Raw genomic sequence first — 6,494 nt, 5'->3', positions numbered from 1 at the left:
ATCAACCCCTTGAGTTTGAGTGAAACCTTTTGCAACAAGTCTAGCTTTATATGTATCCAAGTTTCCATGTATGTCGGTTTTCATTTTGAAAAGCCATTTACAATCAACTAGCCTAGAGCCAGGAGGTTGAGCAACAAGTTCCCAAACTTGGTTGTCATACATGGATTGCATCTCAGCGTTCATGGCTTCCTGCCATTTATCTTTATCAATCCTTGATAAAGCATCTTGGTAGTTTGTTGGTTCATCCAAATCAACCGTATAGCAACCATCTATGAGAAACCCATATCTCTCAGGAGGATTGCTAATTCTACCAGATCTACGATTGTCTTGTGTATTTTGATCATCCATTTGATCACTCTCAACATTTTCATGTTGAGTGCTAGTGTCAACCAATTGTGTATCATCTACTTGATCTTGAACCTCTTCAAGATCTATCTTCCTTTCACTATTTCCTTCCATAAGGAACTTAGTTTCAAGGAATTCCGCCTTCCGAGCAACAAATACATTTTGCTCGGATGGATCATAGAAATAGTATCCCATATCGTCCTTGGGATATCCTATGAAGATACACTTCGTGGATCGAGCATTCAACTTATTAGGGACGTAACGCTTAGGATAAGCTTCACATCCCCAAACCTTTAAGTATGATAGAGATGGAGGTTTACCAAACCATATCTCATGAGGTGTTCGTTCCACTTTCTTGGTTGGGGCCATATTTAGAATACGAGCCGCAGAGCATAGACAATAACCCCAAAATGATAGAGGTAACGAGCTTCTTGCCATCATAGATCGAACCATATCCATTAGGGTTCGGTTTCTCCTTTCGGACACTCCATTAAGCTGAGGTGTTCCCGGTGGAGTAAGTTGTGAGATAATCCAACAACTCCTAAGATGATCTTGGAAAGCATCGCTTAGGTATTCACCTCCTCTATCGGTACGAAGTACCTTGATTGTCTTATTGAGTTGATTTTGTACTTCGTTTTGATATTCTTTGAATGCTTCAAAAGTTTCATCCTTGTGTCTTAATAAGTAGACATATCCGAAACAACTGAAGTCATCAATGAAAGTAACGAAGTATCTTTCACCATTCCTAGTCATGGGCTTAAAAGGTCCACATACATCCGAATGTATTAATCCTAATAAGTCTTTAGCCCTTTCATAGGTCCCTTTGAAAGGTGCTTTAGTCATTTTTCCTTGTAAACAAGATTCACATACATCAAACGAATCCAGCTCACTTGATTTCAAAAGGCCATTCTTTTGAAGTGTATGCATTCGATTCTTGTTTATGTGACCAAGGCGACAATGCCATAAGTAGGAATCACTCAAATCCATTTTGAGTTTCTTGGTGCTTGCTTGGTATATTGAGCTATCGAATGATGTGTTATCATGAACCAATTCATAAATACCATTCAAAGGCGAGGCCTTAAAATAGAATACATCATTCAAAGAAACATGGATATCATCATTAATGAAATTAAGATTAAAACCACATTGTCTTAAACGGGAAACATAAATAATATTTCGTGTTAAATCAGGTGCGTACAAAACATTTTTCAATATAAGCTCCAAACCACTTGGTAGCTTTAAAACAAAGTCTCCTTGAGCTTTTACGTGCACCTTTGCACCATTTCCCATGTAGAGACTTGTTGTTCCCGCATTTAGTTTACTTCTTATGAACCCTTGCAATGAATTGCAAATATGAGTTCCACATCCTGTGTCTAATACCCATGTATTAGAAGAAGTAATACTAAGCTCAACGTATATCATGTATACATTACCTGAGGTTTGCCCTGCATCCCTCTTTGCATTCAACTCCTTTAGGTAGACCGGGCAGTTGCGTTTCCAGTGACCTATCACACTGCAACCAAAGCACGGATCTTCCTTGGGGTTTGCTTGTCTGGCAACCTTTTGCCATTTAGTGTTGATGGTTGGGGTAACCATCTTCCCTTTTCCTTTGCCCTTGTAGGTGGGTCCTTTCTTCTTAGCCACCTTTGGTTTAGAAGAGGATTCATCCTTGGATCCACCTTCTTTGATCATGAGCATGGGTGAAGCCCTTTTATCCATGCTTGATTCATCTGTCCTTAGCATGGCATGTAATTCGCCAATGCTCTTATCCCAATCATTCATGCTGTAATTCAACACGCATGTGTCAAACCTTTTTGACAAAGAGTTGAGGATAAGGTCCGTGGTTAATTCATTAGACACGGGACTGTAGAGACGGTGCAATCGATCAATGAGGCTTTTCATCTTTAGTACCTTAGATGACACGGATTGGGAGTTATATTCCTTTTCGAGGATGGACCTCAATGATAGGTTATTAAAGTTGATCGGTGCGTTTAGAATGTTGTTGTTATTGGTGGCCATCTACAAAATTTAACAAAGTTCGTTTAAGTATTAATTTAATTTAACATTCAAAACCCTTTAAATCCAATTGAATTATTAAATTCTAGAATCCAACGGTAAACCAAATTTCGGTTAGGTGACCTTTATCCCGCAATTTGATTTTGCTAGGTAGTCAATAAATGACAATTGCAATCCATTTGCAACTTCTAGAGTATGGGATCATGCAATCCTTTTGCATGGCATATTTATCCCATCAACGCCTATTTGTTCTTCATGCTTCGGTGACCCTAAGTTCATGATTCCCAAATCAAGTCGTCCTACTTGTATAGACTTGTAAATTTAACATACAAGTGGTTAGGTAACCTTTATCCCACAAGCATGCGAAATTTACCTTAATCATATTAGTTTGCTCATAACGGTTAGGTGACCTTTATCCCATCATGAGTTCCCTAATACTTTTAAGTGTCACACAATAGGATGGCGTTAAACTTGTTGCCTTGTTGTAAAAGGGATTTAAGTTTTCATTAATTCTAGTTTGGGAAAACTTTTATGCCATACACCAACATGCATTTAGTGTATGGTACTTATGAAAAACCAATTTCATGTCATGTAATTGAGCCAATTACTTGATATAAACCATTTTATATACGTTATCCTTTTCTTGTTCTTAATAACCATTTATTAAGGTTTTTGGTTGCTATTTTAATTTAACCATTTAAATTTCCGTTTTGCATGTACTTAGAACGTCTAATTTAACCAATTAAATTGTCGTTTTGTTTGTGTTATCTTGTGATTAATTGTATCAACCAAACATACAAAGCAATAATCATACAAACAACCACACATGCAAAGTAAGTATGTTCACAATCTAGCCATTTTGGTGAGCATTTGTTTAGCCGAAAACAAATCCCACCGGTTAAGGGGTTTTAACACAAAGCAAGAGATTTCCAATCTCCCACTTAACCTTGCATCCAAATGCTCCTTGTGTTCTTCAAGTCTTCATGATCTTGTATCTTCATTTTTACAAAATATGTATCCTAATACATTTTATCTAGAAAATGAAATTACAACCTATTCTATATTACATACCCAAAAAAATGAATTACATAACAAATGAATGAATTATTACATACCAATTGAATAATTATTACATGCCATTTGAATGAATAATAATACATACCAAATGAATCATAAATTAACCAAACACACATGCATGCAACACAAGGTCAAGGCTACGATTGTGAACATTAACATGCAACCAAAATTGACCAAAATGGCAAGTTCCAAACCCCTTTTGGAACCTCCAAAATTCGGCCATCTCCTCAAACCCACCCAAACCCGAAAATTTTTGTATTCCATTTTCATGCATGTACTTGGAATGCAAATATAGTGGGTTTAAAGACAACAATTCGAAGCATATTTCAACAACTTCGGCTCTAGATACCATTGTTGGGATTTAACAAGTTTGAAACTCTTAAAACCATTTAAGATTATAATCAAAACAGAAGCGTGTAATAACTAATTTAAACTTGTTATCTTTAAACCAATTAAAGTTAAATCCCTTCTTGGATCAAGTTGTGAATATTATGCTTACTAATTAACAAGAAAGGATAGAGTTTATACCTCCTCAAATTAAATTTGAGGGTTGCTGAAAATGAATGAAGATGATGAAGAAATAGGTTCCTAACTTGAAACTTCAAGTAAGCAAAACCCTAGCCTTTGATTCACCAACAACACCCTTGAGTTTGCTAATGTTTAGGACCCTTAAACACCTTAACCACAAGCTTGAAATCCTCCTAAACTTGCTGGAAAATTTCGACCAGCTGCTGCTTTAAAGGATGGAGAATGCAAGTTCTAAAAGTATAGAACCTCAAGGGATTATACCCCAAGCTTGTTACCAACAACCTAGCCTTGGTTAGGATTTAATTTCACTTGAATACCACTTGCAAAAAATCAAATTTAGAACCTCTTGGAGCTCCCAATTACCCACGGCAGCAGTAGCTGTTTTGAAGGGGTTTTTGTGCAGATTTTTGAGGTATATTTTGCATGTATCACTTGAGAGAATTTGGTCAAAACTTGGTGTAAGTGTTGGCCATACTTGTGAGAAGTTGTGTAGCATATAAAGTAACTAAATCAAGCATGTGTTGTCTTTCTTGGAGACCCAAAATCTGCCATGCTTCATATTAAATAATAATACATATAAGTTTTATAAAAGTTTAAAACTTGTTATAAAATTATGTATTATTTTGTTACTTATATATTTTATAAAACCTTTTATAAAATATAACACAATATAATCATTTAAACCTATAAACAATTATATATAAATTATCCAAATAATTTATCTCAAGTGATAATATTTTAGAAAAACCGATTTTCTAAAGTTCAAGTGTCGCGTATTTGTTTAATGAACCAATCGTTAAGATCAAATACGTTTAAGGTGTCGGTAAGCTTGTTATTGGGTATGACCCGACTTGGATCATAACATGTTGGCCACATTAATTTAATATGTCTCTCGGGCATACGAAATACCTTCACAATGCACCAAGACCGGGTTTTTGTTATGAATGTGGCCAACCGGGTCATTTTAGAAATGCGTGCCCAAAGAAGAAAGCTAAACCAATACGAGCGGCCGAGCTTTCAACATCACCACCGAGGAAGCCCGAGATGACAATGAACTAGTCACGGGTACGTTTCTTCTCAACAACTCTTATGTTACTTGATTATTCGATTCGGGTGCCGATAAATGCTTTGTATCCAAGACTTTGCCTCATACTCTTTGCACTTCACCATTTCCCCTAGATACTACTTATGCCATTGAAGTGGCCAACGGGAACCTATTAAGTGCCAACACATATTACCGGGGGTGTACGATAAACATTTTGGGTAATGAGTTTGAAATTGACTTGATACCCATGGAACTAGGAAGCTTCGATGTAATAATCGGTATGAATTGGTTAGCCAAAACAAAATCTCACATCCTTTGTGATCTTAACGCAATCCGAATTCCTATCGAGAATGGTGAACCCTCGATTGTTTATGGCGATAAGAGTTGCTCCGGACTCAACCTCGTTTCGTGCCTTAAAGTTAGAAAACTACTCCGAAAGGGTTGTTTTGCGATCCTTGCCCATGTTAAGAAAGTCGAGTCCGATGAGAAGCATATCAATGATGTGCCAATTGTTAGTGACTTTTCCGATGTATTTCCCGACGAATTGCCGGGTCTTCCACCTCATCGACCGGTTAAATTCCAAATCGATCTTATTCCGGGAGCTGCACTTGTAGCACGTGCGCCGTATAAACTTGCTCCATCCGAAATGCAAGAATTGCAAAGTCAAATCTAAGAACTACTTGACCGTGGTTTCATCCAACCTAGCCATACACCAGGGGGTGCTCCGATTTTGTTTGTTAAAAAGAAAGATGGATCCCTACGAATGTGCATCGATTACTGTGAAATATATAAATTGACGATCAAGAACCGATATCCTCTTCCTCGCATCGATGACCTCTTTGATCAACTACAAGGATCTCGTGTATATTCAAAAATCGATCTCCGCTCGGGTTATCATCAATTAAGGGTTAAGGGGGAAGATGTCTCCAAAACCATTTTTCGGACTCGTTATGGTAGTTATGAATTCCTTGTCATGCCATTTGGTCTCACTAACGCACCGGCGGTGTTCATGGACCTCATGAACCGCATGTGCAAACCATACCTCAACAAATTCGTTATCTTATTCATCGATGATATTTTGGTCTATTCAAAAAGCGAAGAAGAACACGAACAACATCTTCGACTTGTGCTTGAACTCTTGAGACAAGAATGACTCTATGCCAAATTCTCCAAGTATGAATTTTGGTTGAAGGAAGTTCAATTTCTTGGTCATGTTGTAAGTGATCAAGGTATTAAAGTCGATCCAATGAAAATCAAAGCCATTAGTAAATGGGAGACTCCTACTACCCCTACTCACATTCATCAATTATTGGGTCTCGCCGAATACTATCATAGATTCATCAAACATTTCTCTTTGGTTGCTCGTCCTCTAACCGCGTTAACTCATAAGGGAAGAAAATTCATTTGGGCAACCGAACAAGAATCCGCATTTCAAATCTTGAAAACAAAGCTAACCACCGCTCCTATGTTGTCACTCCTCGAA

This window comes from Rutidosis leptorrhynchoides, chromosome 5 (assembly GCF_046630445.1).
Source record: "Rutidosis leptorrhynchoides isolate AG116_Rl617_1_P2 chromosome 5, CSIRO_AGI_Rlap_v1, whole genome shotgun sequence".
NCBI classification, from domain to species: Eukaryota; Viridiplantae; Streptophyta; class Magnoliopsida; order Asterales; family Asteraceae; genus Rutidosis; species Rutidosis leptorrhynchoides.
The sequence above is the reverse complement of the archived record's forward strand: the minus strand, read 5'-3'. Positions refer to the sequence as shown.